The sequence below is a fragment of the Perissodus microlepis genome, chromosome 1 (genome assembly GCF_051167445.1).
Source record: "Perissodus microlepis isolate ML-2025 ecotype Zambia chromosome 1, ASM5116744v1, whole genome shotgun sequence".
NCBI lineage: Eukaryota > Metazoa > Chordata > Actinopteri > Cichliformes > Cichlidae > Perissodus > Perissodus microlepis.
Genome location: NC_140461.1, coordinates 5,214,899 through 5,236,183, shown reverse-complemented (window position 1 = coordinate 5,236,183; position 21,285 = coordinate 5,214,899).

The following is a 21,285-nucleotide window of genomic DNA, read 5'->3' as shown; positions in this document are numbered from 1 at the left end:
GGGCCTCCCACCAGTGGCGTAACGAAAATCAAAACAACAGAAAACATACAATCGGGATAAAACTTTAAAATCTGGAGCAAACGGAATCGCCGTGTTGCTCCAACTTGCCGTCTGCCCGACTATAAGTTAATCATCCGGTACGCCAGCCGATTCCCATAACCGGCATGCATATGGCCGCTGTCCACGCCGACGTCCACTTTAAAAAGCTGGCAGCAGCAGGAAAAGAAACCTCACAACGGGGACAGACAGTAAAAGCAAGGCAAAGCAAAGCAGCAGCACTTCTGTTAGCGTGGCGTTGCGTAAAACTAAGGCCCACACTTCCTGCAAAGCATAATAAGTAATTACTATAAACGAACAGTAAAAGGCAGCGATCGTAACAAAATTGAATTACGTACTGAGTAAACCGCGTCATGAAACATGAGCAGAGTGGCTCAAAGGAGGCTTCTACAGCTATGACCTAAAAACAATATCTGTTTACCACCAAGTAAGGTAATGTACACACTACAATGAGTAAACACCTACCAGCCGCGATGGAGGCTTCAGAATGATCTCTGCAACACCAAAGGAAGTCAGGTGACCAAAAAGGAGATCATAGGTAAGAGATCCAGGAATGCTCAAATGGCCACTATTTATACTAGCGCCCCCTAATGCGCCAGGCTGAAAGTGGGTTGAACCAAAGAATAACATTCATCCTGCCACACCTCCAACCTGTGCCCTTAACTGCTTTGTTTGGGGTTCTTCCTGATACAGTTGTCTTGCCGACGCCCCAAGTGGATCTGGTAGCATTTCTCACCTTATTAGCAAGACGCAGAATATTGTTATGTTGGAAGTCCCCTTCTCCCCCATCCTGGGAAATCTGGATCAGAGATGCTTTGCATTTTAGCAAACTCGAAAAGATTAAATTCACCCTGCGTGGGTCTATGGCCAAATTTTTTAAGACCTGGCAACCCTTTTTTGACCATGTTCAGACTTTGCGGTCTCGCAACGCTCCCAGTTAGCCAGCTCAGACTTTATTCTATTTTATTTTATCTTATGTTTAAGTAAGATGTTTAAGTTTAAGTATATGGACTCTATTGTGCCTGCGCCTTATGATGGCATTTACTTACCTACTTTATACATATTTCTTTTCTCTTACAGATTTGACTTATCTCTACAACTAAGCTGACCACTCATTATGTCTGTGTTTTTTTTTTTTTTTCTTGGTTTGTGTGTTTTGTTTTTTCCGTGTCTGTGTGGGGGTGTGGGCTCTGAAACTCTCCACATCTCTCTTGTACACTCAGGAACTGTTATCTTGTACTCCAGGGTTTACTATTCGTATTATTAGATTGGACCCTTTCTTTTTTCTTTTTGTACACCCACTGGTACTCCTATAATTATGAGGTGGGAGTGTATGTTTCATATTGTTTTATGTTCTTCAAAAAGAAAACGGCATATTGTTCAATTTGTCTTTTGTAAAAATGGATGCAGAAACTTTAATAAAAAAAAAAAAGGGGGAAAAAAAAAAGAAAAAAAAATACTTCTCTTTGAAGAGTGCATGCTTAATTTAAAGTAGCCTTGGTTTTTGGTGTCCACGTGATTTTTACTAGGCGGCCTAGCATCAAAGGCCCTTCCATTAATCTCTACAAAGCGACCTGCAGAAAGTTCATGCCAGCACCTAGGCATCAGGCGGCCTGCATGTGAACAGTCAGGTAAATAAATGTCTTTAAGAACCGTTCCAATCAGTAAACTGAAGCCCTTGATAGTTTTGTGATTCATTTATAAACATAATGTTTGGATAAAAACATGTAGAAGACTTTGCTTTTTACACAACTTCTGTGGATGAAAACCCACTCCCCAAGTGCCTTAAAATGACATTCTTTCTAAAGGGTTGACTCCTGTTGTTTGTAAAATGAAATCAGATTGCATAGAAGTCAATGGGGAAAGACCCCATAGTAACCTCAGTAAATGCTTTTCTGACAAGTCTAGGGTCCCAGTTTCGTGTCTTCATGTCTATGCTTTAGGAGGATCCTGTGCTGTGATGGACCAGCCATTTTCATTTGAACACGTCTCTTGGTTTGTCTGTCACAACAGACCAACACCATACAGTTTCATCAAGATGGCCATGGTGAAAAATCTCAGGTTAAGGCTTCATAAAAGGACTTTATGAAACAATGCGTTGCATTGTGATGGTAACATTTGTCTTTTATATACAATTTATGTTAATTAATCGAAATAAACATAGTATCTTTTAGGTTGTTTGTTTGTTTTTTTGTAAAATTGCAAAAGTTAGCTACTTACATAGGGTCCAAAATGTGATGGTGATGATGATGAATGGGCAGATAGGAGTAGGTGCAGGTGAAAAACCATAGCTTGAACAATTAATATGAAATTAATATGAAATATGAAGTTCTTTTGGGGATTATGAACTCAATTCACAGTTCCTAAAATTAAAGCATGAAGATGAATTAATTCATTTTAGTCTGTGTTAACTTGACTGATCATCTCATGTAACGTTTATTTTTTTTAATTGACTTTATATTGTTATTGCTCTGTACTGACCCAGGAAAAACAAGTCATCATCAATCATTGTTTTTCATGTTATCCACCTAATTTCTGCTATTCTATCAAGAAACATTTAGCCAGGCATCATTACTATGATTTCTTTGCACTGGACTGCTTAAAGATCACTTGTCAGTCAGAACAGATGCTTGATGTCTTATTTGGAGTCTCTGCTACTCATTTTTGTTGACTGTTGTTGATTATTTTAACTTAACTATTTTATCTGTTTGTTTTTCTGATCTATTTCAAATGTATATAAGCACATGTGTAACAGGTTGACTTTGACATAAAGCATTTTATGGGAGGATATGACAATCCAGAATACAATCATAACCTGCAGGCTATGAAACGAATATTAAAATACACTACACACTTTACAAGTGCTGCATGTGGTTTACAGGTATATAAATCGCATGCATACTTAAAGAAACGCATCAGGATGAATGGCACTAACATGCAAGGTTGAGTCTTCAATTTGGTGGCAGAGATGGAATAAATGGCCCTCAGTGGGAACAGTAGGTTGTCCCTTTGCCACAGGCTTGCTTTCAGTTAAAGAGAGAACTCTGTCAGAGTGTGGCCAGTAATGAGGGGCACACAGCGACACAGCTCACACTTATGCCGTACAGTCTTAAGGTTAAATGATATGACAGTCTCTAACTAAGTCTTTTTTGCCTTAAAGGTCAACTGAATATTTTATTGCCAGCCAGGCTTGGCAGTGTATTGAAATGGTAATGTTAATACCACTACAGGACAGCTTCAGTGAGGGAGGTCCTCTGAAAGGTCAGCCAGTCTCCCAACTGTTCCCTCACACACACGACGCATACATCCAGAAACACTCAAACACGCATATTTACTATAACTAAATGCAGCACAAAGGGAGATTCTTACCCTGCCACATACAGTAAGAAAAGACACACAAACTCATTAAACTATGCTTTTATATCCATCTACACTTTTATTAGTTTCCCCTTTTCTTTTCCATTACAGTCTGTGTTAAACTTCAATGCACAGTTTCATTTTGCGGCATCATTAGAGCAGAAGACAATTTCCTGCCCACAGACCAGTTATGGACATGAAATGAAAATGACTCTGATTGGCTGCTGTAAAAGATATGAGCTTAAGGGCAATGTGAGTTTGTGACTGGTAAGACACATTTCTCTTTTAATGCAGGAGACTGGGAGGAAAAAGAAAGAAAATCTTAACAACCACATTTCATGACAGTGGAAGGTTCTCAGAAGGGCCAAGCGTAAGGTAATGCAAATATAGGCTCAAATGACTTGCTGTAGTTCTTTATGTGCTGTTATGTTGCCTCTTATTGGAGGCAGCTTCATCTTATCAGTCAGTTCCTTCTAACAGGTGGAGGTGATGGAACCACGTGTTGCAAATGTTCAAATACACATTGAAGCGACAACAATACATTGTTTGGTGTGTTATTCATGTGTTATTGACTGCAGTGATGTCATCACTTACATGTGAACGCGTCCTGTGCCTTTTCTCATCTGATATCAGGCACACCCTGATATCAGATGACTGATAATACTGATATCAATATTTTGCCGATAAATAGCACAGGATTAAGGGAAATTTTGCTTGTAATGTTTCAGTTTTTACGTGCAATTTAATAAAGATAATAGGCATCTAAAAAAGTGAGAGCATTAGAAGTGTCATCCAACCCTCAGCATTCCAGGTATTTATGCTCTTAGCGGAAACTTTCACATACAACTCAGTTCATTATTCCAGCATACAGAAGATCTGCTGATTCGGCCCTAAAGGGAGCAGCTCAAAGAAAAAGAAGACCTTATGGCAAAAGAGCATTTCTTAAGGGTGATTTCCTTGTTTACATATTATTTAATTACTACACTAATGTCTGATTGTATAAATTACAAAATTATAAAATACAAAAAGGTCAAAATACCCTCCAGCATTGTTAATGTACTCCTATCACTGTTTCAATGCACCAAAACATTATTTATTAATTCAAATGGTCTTTAGAGACAAATCACAGCTTTTTAATTATGTAATATTCTTTTTAACTGAGTGATATGTGGAAGGTGGACAAGCAGTAGATAGCAAGGTGATTCTGTGTCCATAGACAGGGACTCATTAAACTTTTAGTGCCACATTTTAATCCTCTGAAAATGGAAGCCTCCATCCTTTGCACACACACACACATGCGCGCGCGCGCACACACACACACACACACACACACACACACACACACACACACACACACACACACACACACACATACTGTGTTCTCCATTCTCCATCCCTCTCTTCATCCCTCACCTCCCTCCATTTGATTTTGTCTGGGGTCAGCAAAGCTCCCTTTGCTCTCTTCCTCATGGATGCATTCCAGGCTGAGTTTCCACATATGCTAGGTGGTAGGGAAAGTTGCTGACGCTGGTATAACAATGTGGAGCCCTGTAGAGCACATCTGTGATTTCAGCCCTTACTGAGACCATGCAGCGCAGCAAAAATTAACCTAATCTTATACACACTGGTGGAAGGTTAGAGTTTGAAGTCTATTTTCACAAATATTACCAAGTTTTTCCTTGTCCTTATTGATCCTGAAAGCAATGCTGGATTGAAAAACTGAAAACTTCTCCCTCCCTTACTAAGCATGCAGTTTTGCCTTCTTGCAATGAAATTCTAGTAACAGTATTTTTCACATTCAAAATTGAATTAATTAAATGTTGGAAGTAAATAGTTTATGATTGGATTTAAGGAAAACCAGGACAAAACCTGTATTTCCTTTGCCTTTTGTCCTCTTAATGTTTAATAAAATCACTCACCATTTGGAGAAGAAAAAAAAAAATATTGTTATATAGTTTATTATAACAATACTATTGCTCTTTCTTGTCTGTTTAGGGCAGTTGTGGTGTTGTGGATATACATCCATAATAAAATTGCATATGTACACTAATAATATAAGATCCAAAGGACAGTAAACTGATTTAAACTATTATTTTTATAAACAGAATCTGTTAGTAAAAAGCTAAAAGTGCTTAAAGGTGATAAGAGGAGTTTTTGACCACTAGTGGTGCTCTAAAGCAGTGTCTGTATCACAGGGTCCCAATTGTGTTTGGATGTGGAATTGCGAACATTCACAAATTTCTGACTGGTTTAAGTTCATTCTACTGGGTGCAGTTAAGGTTCATAAGTATTTGGACAACAACACAGTCTTTCTATTCTCGCTCTGTAGACCACTGCAGTGGTTTTGAAATCAGTCACAATGTGATTGAAGTGCAGTCTTTCATTTTTGATTTAACAGATTACTAATGTGATATTAGTATTGGATTAACTATTACAGAACTAGAGACATTTTTAGTGAATCGTTTTAAGAGGCACAAACGTAACCAGACAAGCTAAACTTATTTTAAATAAAATGACTGTTTTAATTACTTGATTGAATTTTTTTTGAGATCAAAGATTGCCTGAAAAGGATGGCCATCACCAAATGCTGTTTCCTCCCATTCACTGCCTTTGCTTTATTGCAGCCACATTCAGTTTTTGCTTGTTGTGTTTATCTGCCTTTAGTTTTGTCTGAATTAAATAAAAACCATGTTATATTGGGTTGAGGTCAGGTGTCTCACTTGAAAATTGAAGAACACCCCATTTCTTTAAGAAACTCTTGGGATGGTTTTGCATTTTGGATTATTGTCCACTTGCACTGTGCTCTGCAGCAGTTTGCTGAATCTGAGCAGACTAAAGCCCTGTACATTTAAAAATTCATCTTTATACTTCTATCAGCAGTCCCTTTGTCAATAAGTACAGGGAACTAGTTCCACTGACATCCACACACTAATGCCACATATTTTGTTTGATAGATGTTGTGTTATGCTTTAGAGCATCAGCTGTACCTTTTTTTCTCCATATTTTATTCTCCCATTACTCTGGTAAAATTTAATCTTGGTTGAATATGTCTAAAGTTTTTTTTCCCCCAGGAATGTTTTTGACAAAGTCTGTTGTGACCTTCGTGTTTTTAGGTGTAAACAGTCCCACTGTGCAAAGTGACGTCTACTGAACATCTCATGTTGTGCACATCGACAAAGACTTTCAAGCAGATAGTCCAGTTCATACACACTTGCACAAACTTCTTGTACTTTCTTCTCTCAGTCATGCTGCTGATCACAACCACATTCCCTTCTTCATACAAAGCTCTTCACAATAAAACAAGCTACTATATATAATGCAAATGCTCTTTTAAACGTATTAAACACATTGTTTTCCTTTTAAAAGCATAAATTTGTCTAAATAATTTAACCATTATTATTTTATATCTTAATATGGATTTCAACATTTTTGATATTTCAACACCTTTTAATAAATGACGGTTTTAACCTGGTTACAAACAAATAATTTGATTAACTGAAATAAATTAACTAGTTAAACAAAAACAAAAAAATGTAAAATAACAAAGAAATTATCCACATGTACTGAATAAATCAATAGGCTCACACATAACAAATCGTGTTTTAGAAATAATCCATTCATATGTATCATATTCATAACAACAATGTTGATATTTGTAAATAAAAATATTACTTTTATTAATCATGCAAATTTCCCGCACCTGTCATAGACATCCACATGACGTCCAAAAAAACGACCCAGTCCAAAGTTTTAATGTTGAAAATCATATTGACACATTGATTGTTTTACTGAAAATGTGCTGCTGGCATACAGTAGCAAAATTACAAAACGTTTATTGTCCAAATATTTGAGTGTACATAATGAACCACACCATGTAATGTTACTTAAAATGGATGCATTTACCAGTCGCAGCAGATGGCAGATGCTCTTCCCTCAGCCTGGTTCTCCTAGAGATTTTTTCCTGTTAAAAGGAAGGGTTTTTTTCTCCCCACTGTCATCTGCTTGACAGTGTTTTTTTTTCATTTTATTGTAGTGTCTTTGCCTTACAATATAAAGCATCTTGAGACAACTGTAATTTGCTGTTATATAAATAAAATTGCATTAAAATGAAGTGAATGAAGGTTTATACTGGTTTACTGGTTAGTTTTAGTTGTATTAGTCAAGTATTACCTATATAAGAACATACCAAAGAATGACAACAACAAAAAAAGACTTCAGAAGTAGAAAAAAGTAGAAAAAACAACACCTAAACACCCTTTCACCTATTCCTCTAAACAGCAACTGTGTGGCCACACATATTCAGATCAATAAGACAAATAGGGCCAGTCTGGAAACAAAGAGTGTGCCGCCCAAGAACTCCATGAACCTATTTATAACTGAGGCTTTGTCCATTGGAATAATGATCCCACAGCAAGGCTGAGACATCTCCCCAGGCCAGGATCCATATTCCTGTTAAGGCTGCCACCTCTGCAGCCAAACACATGCCAGGAGCATGAAAATAACTCCTGGTTGTGCCCTCTGTCATGCCTTGCACATTATTCAAACATTCACTATGTGTGTAATCAATCTCCTGAGTTATGTAAAATTTGTTAGGTTGCAACTCACAAAAGTTGACTTCATTAAATCCGATAAGCTTTTAAACTTTGAATAGAAAGAAGATGTGGTCGAGAAGAGACAGTGATTTGGTTATTGAGGAAATAAATTCCAAATATCTAATTCATGCAGGCTAAGTAAAGTTAAAAGAAAATACATTTTAGACGAATAGCTCAATGCAAATGCTTCATTTATGCACAGAGTAATGTGGTTTTCAGGGAAGACAAGGCACTTAAATATTAGTAAATTCAATAGATGGTCTCATCCACTGTGGTCCCTATGAGAAACCAAACACAGAAAATTGAATTACATACTGTAGGTTTTTGTCTTTATTTCCATAATGTGGACCTTTAATGGAATTACTTCACTAAGAGCAGAATTTTCATTTATCATTTGAAATTCAGATGGGTGCATTGTGGGGAAACTTGCTGACAAAATTGAAAAACATAAAAGTGAAACACAAGGCCGTTTCACCCCATTTAATTACAGACAGCAGCAGAGGACAGACGGGAAAAAAGGCATGCACACATTCAAACTGTGTGTAAGAGGAATATTAAGAATGCATTTTTCTGTCTTTTCTTCTTCTGTTTTTTTTACAGTGAGTTGGAAAATTAAGACTAAGTATTCTGATCTCTATTATGTCACTGTTTTGTTATGCTGGGACAAACACACACTGGCAAACAAAGTTATTGGATTTATAATGCATCACACTAATATACTAGCACAGTATAGTCATTAAAGCCGAGGCCAAAGCTGTGACATATTGATCATGCAAGGATAATTCAGGGTTAATGTGTCTGTCTTTTCCTCTGATGTTCTCCAAACAAATAGATTCTGTCTGAGATTTAAGTTGCTGTGATTATTTTTTTCACAAATTATTAAGGAGAAATTATGCGTTTTGCAATTCCTTTCCCCTGATTTTGTGTAATCTTTCCTATTATTTTTACCGCAATCGTCAGCTCATCAGAAACACTCTGCCATATCATCCTGCTGTGGAAGCTTTTATTATAATCCTTGACATAAATTTGTATTAGACTATTAAAATACATAGAAGCACACTATACAAAAATGCAGACTGGTTCTGTAAATGAGTGTTTATGGAGCACAGCACACTGCAGGGACAGAAGCACTTTGCATACTTAGCCAATCAGTGGACGCTCACTTCAGCTCTGCTCTACCGCTCAGCGCACCAATTCATGGCACATTCTGCCGTCAACTAAGTAATCAGTTAGCACTTCCACCTTCCACACTCCCCATGCTGCATTTGGAGATAGTGTGCCATTTAGACCAAGAAGAAAACAATTAAAATTTAAATGTGGAGTTAAACTCTTTGTGCTTTCCTATGTGTCACCCTTGTAGAAATGATCACAGTGTTAAATGTTGTAATTCAGTGTGAAATCAACATTTGCCAGAGTTCCTTTTTCACATTCGGACAAAATCAAGGGATTCATCAGATTTCCTGTAAAAAGCAATCAACTGCAATTATCACAGCTTCATGTCTTGTAATTGGTGTCAGGGGAATGTTGCATGTTTCCCTTTCACTCTATTCAACCCATTAGAAATGAGATTTTTTTCTTTTTAAAAATGCACAAACTAAGATGTTTTGCCCACTCAATCACAGATTCACTTCAATTTGAACTGAATAAAGGTAGCATGAAAGGGAGTTGATACATGTTCTGCTGTACAAGGAAATCCAAATAGATATGAATGGTTCTAAATGTTGTACAAATTTTAAGCAAAAGTCAACAATTGTAGACTGCAAACACTCTCAAAGTCAATACTGAGTTTAGCTGTATTTAAATGAAAACAAAAAACAAAACAAAACTTGATATAATGATACCATTTGCTAACAATTAACGAGGGTTGATACATGGAATATATTTAGTTCCTCACATCCATCACATGATTCTGTTTTCACTAGTCTTTTTTATCATTTTTCAGTCAATGTGCATACAGCAATAAACTGATGGTGTGTCTGCAGTAAAACAAACTGACCAGGTTTCTTTATAGTTTAACATTATAGTTTATCTGAAAAAAAGTGTTGGCATTTCCATTTCTAGGGTTGCTTTCTCCCTATTTCTACAACTTTATAGGATTATAATTCTCAAGTTATTAGTTCAGTTTGGCAAAACATAGTTAGTACTGGTAATGGCAAACACATGTCAGTGTGTCAGGTCGAAGAGCTCAGTTTCAAATTGACTATTGCATTGATCACTGATAGCAGTAAACACATTCTGAGCTGACTGCATGTTAGCTTATTTTAAAAATGCTGCCTTTTTTTTCACATTGGAGAATAGTTCATTGTTGCTGATGTTGTTTTGTAAGCCAAACATGACAAGCTTGAGGTCAGCAGTCATTATATTATATCACACACAAAAAAGACCATAAATATAACCATGCAGTTTTATTACACGAGTGCAGCACTGATGCTGCAACTTAATGCTTACCATTCACTGCAAATACCTAGTTCTACTGTATTTACCTATGATGGGAAATTCCTTTATTGGTATTGAATGTTCTGGCTGGCTGTTTGCCCGAAGGTTGATACAGAATAGATGTGAATGAGGCTTTTAGAAGATGTGGGGATTTTTGGACGAGGTTACTGGCAGCCATCAATAGCTGCATGTTGGCACCACAGTAACTATTATGTTTAATATTAGATTTTCTGTTTCTTTTTACCCCATTTTTATTTTCTTTAATTATGTTAAAATATTATTACTCACAATGAAAAGTCAAGGAAAGTAGCCCAAGCATCAGATGAATAGTTTGTTATTTGTCTGATACTTGTGCCACCGCTTCATTATTCCATGGTAAAGAAGCTGAGTTCATTTATTTCTACAGGAATAAATAAATATACTGATTCTTTCAAATGCTATAAACTTTGTTCAAACATGATTTTTTTTTTTCATGAAAAAGTGTTGAATGAGTAACAGTAAACCACAGTTTATTACCCCCAAAGGTTTCATGTTTGTACTCAATGATTGCCATCACACTCCGATTGCTCATGATAGGATGCCAAACTGACATCTGTTGAGTGGGAGTCCTACTTCTAGAAGTTTAGAGGGGCCTGTATGCCTTTAAAGTGGCCTTGAACTGTAAAGCAGAGAGCATGTTTTATTCAGATTTCAGACTGAGGTGGAATCAGGTTCCCTTCACATCCATCTGCAGCTGAGAGATAGCCAGGGATTGATGCACAATCAAGAGAAGTGGGTTTCAGTGTAGTGGAAATCATTTCTTTCTCTTTTCCTTTTTCTGTTTTTCTACTTCCCTTTCCTTTCCTTCATCTCTTTTAATACAAAAAATCTGTGCCGTTCATGGAGGTTTGGGTTTTTTTTAGTTTTTTTTTAAGTTTTTTTTTTTTTTTAGCTTGTCTGCCTATCCTTACCTTTATTTCTCTCTCTCATGAACACCACTGTAGACAGCTCAAGCTGACTTGGGTTACTTGGGGGGGCAGGGTATGTGAGTGTTGAAAGAAAAGGGAGTCTTGAGTGTCTATTAGATGAGAGAGAGAGAAAAGAATGGAGCTGGAGGTGGTGGTCTAAGGAAGAAGGAAAGAAGAAAAACAAAAAAAGAATAGAGGAGAAATAGAATAGGGAAGGGAAAAGGAGCAATGAAGACCATACAAGGCGAGAGCAATTGTCCCCAGAGACATAATTAGGTCTAAGAAGGCTAATGATTGGACATAAAATACAACCTCTCTTCCTGTATTAACACATAACCTCTTCCCTCCACTGCCAGGGGGATGGAGGACCCTATAATCACTTATCTAGTGTCACATCTCTTCTAAAGAGGATGTGCAAAGGGCTAGGACAAGATGCTTTGAGGTAAAAAAAAAAAAAAGAAAGAAAAAAAGTCAGAATCAAAAGCTTCCAAGTGGCAAACATATCTATGGAAAAACTCTAACTGTGGTGTTCATTTTTTCTCATCTTCAGCCGCTAGAGAGTTTATGAAACAAGTGAATTGTCAGACATATTGCCTATATGTCTGACAAATTAGTAAGCCCGCCCTGTCTTCCTATGAATGAGTTTTAAATCTGGCTGTCAGTTCAGTTCCTCTGCTCCCCTGCTGTTTTGTTGCATGGAAGGTACCAGCCATTTGCCAGCTCAGCAGGGTGCCTTTAGATCTGTCTCCCGATGGCCATATTGGAAAAAACATGATCTCAGGGTGAGAACATATTTGTAATGATTAAAACATGCCACAGTTATAAAAGATTCAAATCAATTTTTTGAACTTTCAATCTGTTTCATCAATTCCTGGTTGTTAGAGGGATTTAATAGATTTTTTAATGATGCATGGATCGGAGATGAGTCAATACAGTATCTGAAACAAGCTGGTGTTGACCTGAATACTGTATGCTTTCAGGGTCAGTGGAGCAGAGAAATTGTAAACTTGAAAAAACTTGTTAATTCAGCGTTGAGTGTCTCTAGATGGCAACATTTGGCCTAAAATAACCTTAGCTCTCTTCTATTTTTTCTTAGCCTGCTATCACTTCATCTCCATGTCTGCTCTTTGTCTCGTTCTTCAAATACTTCTCTTTCTGACTATCCCTCCCGCTATCTCACCTCCCGCTGACTTCGTGTCCCTTGGTCCTGTCACATCTTTCTCTCTCCCTCTCATAAAATACAATATTTATCTCAGTCTGTTTGAGTTCACTCACCCTTATCATTGGGTGTGCTCCCAGTGGCTCTGAGGTGGATTAGTCGAGGACTCATTGACATTACATTGGCCATGAAATATGCATATCACGATCAAAGGTGATGGTGTGCAAGGCAGCATTTCTACAAGAGCTCACAACCTGGAGTTTATGTGCTTCTTGAAACCCTAAGCGCCTTTGGACCATTTTGTCCAAAGCTGCAATTTTACAAATAAATTACTTATTTAAAAATAGTTTTAGGTGATGTGAAAGGGTTTTTGTGTTGTCTCTGAAGACAGAGAGAGAATGGATTAATGTACTTACCATACTCATGGAATACTGTGATCTGGAGGCTTTGGTTTTGATTTGAATATAATGGTATTGATTGCTTGTAACAGAGTCCAGCTGGAGATTAGCTGCAGTCATCTTTTTTTTTACCTGAGGCTTTGGATAGAGAGGCCTGCATGCCAACTCTTTTATTTCCCACATCAAAACAACTCACAGGATGAATAATACATTTGGAGGGAAATAATATTACATTTGAACCAACAGGATTACAAGCTAGGGAACATCAATATATACATATAACCCGTGAAACCATTTTCAACAAAATAAATGGTCAAATAAAATGTTGGGCATGTAGAGTCAGATTAGCGTAGTAGTTCATGTGGGTATCATATGTCCATGGAGTACACATATATGTATATATTAGTTAATGGATCCAAGAGCACAGTAACCTAAGTAAGAGGCTAAAGAGGCTAAGAAAGAAAGGGTCTTGGACAGTACCAGGCCCTGACGCGATTCACACCTACTGGCTAAAGATGCTAACTACACTTCATCAATCTCTAGGAGCACAAACAAACAAGCTGCTTATGCACAATACTCACCCTGAATGGACAGTCCTGATCCACAATGATCCCCAAAAGGGACCGGGCCCGTCCAACTACCTCCAAATAGCCTGCCTCAATACCACATGGTATCTCCTGGCAGGCATCATAGCATAGCACAAGTTACCATGTGCAAGATTTAACAAGGAGACGCTCTGTCCCCACTGCTGTTCTACATAGGCCTGAACCCTTTCAGTGAGATCACTGACAAGACTGGCTACAAAAACCAACTACAGAATAGGCCAGTCATTAGCTATCTCCTCTACATGGATGACTTCAAGCTGTATGCCAGGAGTTAATAAGACATCGATTCACTGATCCACTCCGCTAGGATCTACAACAACAACATCGCAATGTTATTCGAACTGGAGAAGTTTAGTCAGATGGTAACAAAAGAGGGAGTAGCCAGTAGTCAGAACTGACTGCAGTTCCAGTAGGCAACATTGCAGACATTGTGGACAGTTACAGGTACCTGTGAATTCCACAGGCACCTTCCATCCCAAACACCTTCCTAAAACTTTTGTCTCATCAGTACACAGATTTTTTCCCCCTTACATATACATACATGCACACACACCGACATACACACACACACACACACACACACACACACACACACACACACATACACATATATACACAGGGGTGCACATAAGTGGTCCGCAGGTGCGCATTCGCTGTCAAAATAAAAGACGCACACCAGATAAGAAGTTGCAACGCGAGTTTGCGTACATAAGATTTTCTGGTGGTATTTGCAGTCCAGGAGAGGTCATCAGAGATGTGCACGCCCAGAAACCTCATGGAGTGTACCCTCTCCACACAGTTCCCGTGGATGTAGAGTGGGGCCGGGTCTGCTCTGCCCTTCCTGAAGTCCAAGATAAGTTCTTTAGTTTTCGTGGTGTTCAGTTGGAGGTTGTTAACTGAACACCACTCAGTCAGTCTGTTGACCTCATCTCTGTAGTCCGACTCATCCCCCCTTGAGATGAGTCCAACCACTGTGGACCACTGAGGAGGACAGACATTTGTTTAGATCTCCTAGCAAGCAAGCAAGCTCCTTTAAGCAATTACTTTGGTGTTCCTCCACCTCCAAAGAAATTTCAGAAGGAGTCCGAACTGCAAAAGAAGCGCGTATTCTCGGAAAAGTGGTTGCAGGAGGTGAGCTGGCTTCAAACAAATGACGCACAGAGATGTGGTGCAGAATATGCAGTGAAAATCCAATTCTAGCAGACAAAAACAGTGCCTTCTATATCTACGCAAACATACCTTGCAACTTCTTATCTGGTGTGCGTCTTTTATTTTGACAGTGAATGCGCACCTGCGGACCACTTATGTGCACCCAGTATATATATGTATGTATATATATATATATATATATGTACATATACATATACATATACATATATATATCTATATATATATATAATGGAAAAAAATCATTTAGTTTCTTTGAATTGTCTAAACTTTCTCAACCTGGAAAGGTTGCAGCACATAGCAGATTGCACCCATTTGTCATAAAAGGCAAAAAAGGCGTTTTGAGTCTCTTGATACAACTAGATAAATTCACTCCATCACATCTTGAAGTGACAATGTGGTAAGTCATTTTGTCCTGACTATATCAGCTCTATTCTTACCACACAGGCTAATACATCATTGAAAAAAGTGCTGATAAAGAAAGTTTAATTGCTAGGTAATTAACTACATCAAAAGTTACAACATTTTCCATGTTACTGGAGAGCATTGCAGTAGACCTTAATGAACCAGTGTACAATGATTAACTCATGTATGCCATGTCTACATTATGACCACTGCATCTGCTGCTTAAATGGCAAATAACTAATCATTACTTCTTTATGTTCAGATTAGATTTTTTACATTCTTTAAAATGGTGCAGTTTATGTCAATACTACTTCATTATTACTTGGCCATTAGTGACTGCTTTTATGTGCCCTTAAATAGGGTGTGAACAATACTTATTTGTTTTTAAATTGTATTTAGTATTTAATACTATCAACTAAAAAATCAGCATACAAGAATCATTTATGTCACAGTCTTATTTTGTTAAAAGTAAGGAAAAACATTTGGAATTTACAAAACATATATATACTCCATGCCCCTAATCTACTGCTGCTGTCATCTGCTGAGATGAACCAAATGTGGGTGACTGCAGGCTGATTGTATAACAAAATATGAATTGTTTTATTTATTTATTTTAACCAATGCAAGGGATGAACTAAAACTCAGTAAAAAAAAATGGAGCAACTCAAAAGACACACTAAACATGGAGATGGGAGATGTGAGATGGACTCACACCAGACATGAAAACAGAGACCAGGAGCCAGGAACTGAGTTCAAAACTCAGTTTCTGCGCCATGTCCTGGATCTGCCCAGGGGCCTCTGCTAGGATATGCTTGTAAACCTCACCTGGGAGGCACCCAGGAGGCATCCTAGTTAGATGTCCAAACCACCTCATTGATAAGGAGATGCAATTCTCCTTTGAGCATCTCCTGAATGACTGTGATCCTCACCTTATCTTTAAGGGAGAACCTATCCACTCTTTAGACTTTAGACAAAGCTTAATGAACAGACGTTTAAGTATCTGGGGCCTTGTTCACAAGTGAATGGAGAGTGGAACAAGAAAGTGAAAGATGGATTGGTTCATTACTGCTGGTGCTGTACTGGTTGGTCATTGTGTAGAAAGAGCTGAGTTGTGTTAAATATTTAAGTTTATGGTAATTGCTGATTTAGAGTACTAAATACAGGGGTGCATAGACTAAACTTGTTTTCCATTTGGACATTATGGAAAGCATTGAAAAATACATATTTCAGCCCATATTTTTAATTGTCATTTACAGTTCTGGCTGCTTATTAGTTTTATGTAGCTTTTATTGAAAAGAAACCAAATTAAAAAAACAACAATAGATGTGAAGATGTAGGTGTGAACAGCTGTAACTCTCAATAGCGCAGTGTCTAACCAGCTCTACGTGTCTGCTCATAAAACCTGAACTGTACTCCAGCAGGACCAAGTTTCTTTCATCCCAAGAGCAGCTGTGAGGGTTCCGATCTGCTCAGGAACCAATTTGGATTCCAGCAGGTTTTTGGCTGAAGCTGAGAAAACGGTGCATGACAGAAATGGCAGGACAGTTATGGTGCATTTCTGCTGGCTGTGCTATCCACCAACAGAGGTGCTAATTAATGCTAATTGCAAGAGGGGTCAATTATACACTCCATGGTGCATGATTAGGACCACCGTGTTAGCGACCAATGAATCAAAACAACAGCTATCCTCTCTGCTGCTAAAACTGGAGCCCACACACAAACACACACCTAAAAAACAAACAAAAAAACCCCCATATTGGTGCTGAATTAAAGGCATAATAAGAGAGACTTTATGTTTTTCCAAGGAATGACCAGAATATTTTTGAAAGATAGATTACAGCTGAAAACCATAATTTAACAGATACTTGGATTTGTGAATACATTTCTGACTAAAAACTACCTTCCAGGCTCTTGAACAATAAATGTACATAAAGAAAAATTTTGTTTCGTGTATGTTTGCCTGCTTGTAGCTGAGGATACTGAAAAAAAGAAAAAAAAAAGAGTCTGAATGAATGAATTCTCTGTTTTTTGTGGCTGGATTTCTGCTGTAGCTTTTTTTTTTTGCATTCTGTTCTATGGAACACAAAATTTATTTATATTTTTTTTTTTTAGTTACTGGCTGACACAAATCAACAAACCAGAAGGAATGGAAGTTCCAACTGTAGCTTAACTGAATCTCAAAGTTTGCTGACTGAGATTTGGTCACACAGTCTTGCATGTCAAGAAAACTTTGAACAGTGCTAGGAGAATGCATTAGTCCAGCAGCTGGGACCATATGGTGTTTGTGTGGTTTGGCGGTTCAGTGACCAGTGGTGAAAACACAAGATTAGTTAGACCATTCTCATGATTCTTTTCCTGGTAGGATTTAATCCCTTCAAATCGCTTTCCATTCTGGAAACAAGCCTAGAGACAGTTTTTCTTTAATGTTGGGTATTTTCTTTTCTGTTTTTTGTTTTTTGCTATTATCATTTGTGTAGAAACATCCATGTATTCCATTATCGCTGTACCTGAATCCAGTTTTTACTTTGATTTTCTTTTGTAGTGAAGATCAAAGCGGACTAAATTAGATATGTAAACACTGTTTGATGGAACATAATTAAAAAGTTACTTTTAAGGTTATCCTCTCTGAATAAGTTCAATCATAATGAAGGAATAAATTCATAGACTAAAGAAACAGGTTTGTTTGGTTATTCTGTTGGGATTTTATTGAGAGAAAAGGTAAGAAAAGTATTTAAGAGAAACTGTACAGGGCTTAGTTTTTCATACAGTAATATGTACAGTATGTATTTGGAAGGCTAATGATTTCTTTTAGCAATATCTTTATGAGCAGCACAGTGAGTTAGATTACAAATATTTAATTTTTTGAGTTATTTTCAATCCTAAGACGGTATGTATGTACTACTACTACTACTAATAATAATAACTTTATTTATAAAGCGCTTTCAAACAAAGTGCTGTACAACTAAAGAGATAAATAGAATAAAAGCGATACATAGCAATACAGGTAAAAGACACAATACAAATTAAAAACAATAAAAATTTAAAAACTAAAAGCCATAGAATTAAGACATGTAGGATAGGGTGAACAAATGTGTCTTCAACTTAGTTTAAAAAACCTCCACAGAAACGGGACACGAAAAGAAAAAGCACACTCTCCAATTGTCTTTTTTCTGGCTCTAGGAACCTTTAGAAGGCCAGAGTGCTGAGATCGTAGAGCACGAGATGGAACATGAAGGTGTAAAAGGTCGGAGAGGCATTATTATTATTATTATTATTATTATTATGTACTAATAGGCAAATGAAAGTCCTACTAAAAGCTGCACAATTATTGTCTTTCGGTTGGTCATTGTTAATTTAACTTTGGGAACTAAATCTGCAGCTAAAATGTTGAGAACATTAGGATAAATTTATATATTACTTATATTCAAATTCAAGTCAAATTTTATTTGTGACATACACAGTCGTACACAGTACGATATGCAGTGAAATGCTTAGACAACTGCTCGTGACCTAAAATAAAAGACTATGAATAGGATAGGAAATAAATATGAAAATTAAGATGAAGGGTAAATTTAACTAGGAAAGAATAAAATAAAATATAAAAATTTAAGTTAAAAATAAAATAACTGTACAACAAAATACACAATACACAAAATACACAATATAGAAAATATATAAGAATATATGAAGAAATATAGAACAATAAGAGCAGCTGTACGAGTGATAAATGGTAATGAAAGAAATGTAATGTCCAGGGTTGTATCCACATATTTAAGTGTCTTGTGCAGTGCAAATATGCTTAAAAGTGATTTATTTAAGTGACTTGTGATAGAGTGATTTGATTAGATGACCACGCAGTGTAGTTGTGCAGTGGCCACTAGTGTAAACAAATGTCCAGAATGTCCAGTGTGTGTGTAAAAACCATATGTGTGGGTCAGTACTATGTGGTGGTGTGATTGAGAGACCGTATTGCCTGCGGAAAGAGGCTTCTCCTCAGTCTCTCTGTGTTGGTCTTCAGAGATGTGTTACATTTTATTTGTTAAAGTTTTTAATTGTCATTACTGAAATTCTAAACCATATCACTTTTTTAAAATAGCAATAGCTGATAGGATGAATAGTGTTCTGCAGCAGTATAGCATGTTTCAATCAAGCTTTGTTCTTTTCAAGCTCATTAGCTCTTTGGTTAATTGCTTTATCATGAAGCTTAGTGTTAGACGTGATCATGAATTAGCAAGATGATTCCTAACTCAAGACTTCAGCTAACTGAAGGAATTCCTCCCATTCAGACTGCTGCCAATCATTTTACTACCGTACTTCTCATTCCTCCCTTCTCTGACACTTTGTTTATAATTGGGGGCATCTCTGCCAGGCAACAGTAATTACAGTTTCTACACCACACGAGTTGGAGCCACAGGGCCGCCATATAAAATCTGGCACATATCAGCAGGGAACAACGAGCGCAAAGTTGTCACCCGAGGGACACTTCCATTACGTGACAAAAGTGAGAAGGTAATTTGATTTACTCTTTAGTTAGGCAACTTCTGTCAAACCTGCAGCCATACACAGCAGTGGGGGAGCATGAAGATTGACTACAAATGAGTTTGCTGACCTGCCGGGGTCGCACATTCCAAAAAACAATTTGTGCTATCATTTAGCTGAAGATATCAGTTGCTAAAATGTGTTCCATGGCTGATTTTGACTAATGGTTCAGGTGCATAAAGATAACAGCCTTCAGGCTTAACATTATATCCAAACCCAGAGGCCAATAGCATCTGAAAAACTAAGACCACTCTGGCAAGTTTGGAAAACTAAATGGTGAATAATAGTGTGTAGAATCACATTTTTTTTTGGTTTGTAATTTAAATGTAACTAATCACTATAGCTAGTATTTCTATTGTTTTCATTGCAGCAGTATTAGCTGTGCATGTGCACTCTTTATATGCTGTAGGCATATGTGCAAGCAGATTAGCATGATTTTTTTGTCTTTCAGTTCAGTGAGGCAGTGTCTGTATTTGATACTATCAAAGCTTTTTTTGTATTTATGAGAAACCTTGATATCAGATAAACCTGTAAAAATTCTAATCTTCCAACAAGATTAACAGAAAGAAGACATCAAGAAAAGGAAATATCGTTAAGAAATAACGCTATAAAGGCCAGGAAACAGGAGATCTTGCTCCAAAAACATAAATAAATAAATAGCATGGTTTACTGTAACACAATAGAATCTCTCTGGTTTATATCTGAGAGGAGTAATAAATCAGGTTTAATACACAACGGTATCTTGATATGGCACAGTTTAAATGTTAAGACTAACAAAATGTTTTAGATATTGACAAATGTGTAAAAATGCACACAGCATGTGTAATGCTTCTTGATTCTATCCTTCTTTCCCTCACTGACTCTGCAACCATAAATGACTGCTGTATTCCAATCTGCATGACAAAGCAGTACAAAGTTCAGTCCTGCTGCACTGTTGGCTACATTCTCGCAAAACTAGAACTATTCCATCTTCATAATGTCAAAATGATAAACTAAATTCTTAAGACAGCACAATTTCTTCAAGTAAGTGGCAACTTTTAAGGATGAAAGGTTACCTTCAACATGACAGCTGTTTTCAAGGCAAGTAAACTGGCTGGGAAAGGGGAAAATGATAAGCACTGACATTCTTTTTCTCTATTGATGTATTTCCCTATCTTGATGCTGCTTTTAGGATGCAGGTTTAGTCTAAGGCTGTTTTAACAGAATACTAAGTCAAGTGGGTTAGAAGTCCATTTTTGCTTTCCAAAGCAACATCAACAACACAGCAAAACTGACTTTTATAGCATTCAAGCAGCGCAGGGCCAAAGTATGCTAGGTGACTAAGTGAAGAACGGTGTGGGAAATATAATGCTACGGGGCAGCTTCTGTCTTTATCATGCTGTCTGATGATGCACAATCTTGCCAGAAGCATTTTTAGAGAACCAGCACAGCCATCCCGGTGTTTGGAGAATGGGTCCACTTGTGTCTGCTGATCTTAGATTCTGTTGTTTTGTATTTGTCTGTTTCTTGAACATCCAAAACATTGCAGGAGCTATTTTGTGCTGATGTCTTGCAGTATCCCTTCTGGTGTATTTCCTTTAAATCTGAGTGCACTTTTGTGTGAAAATGTAAATGATTTTGCTT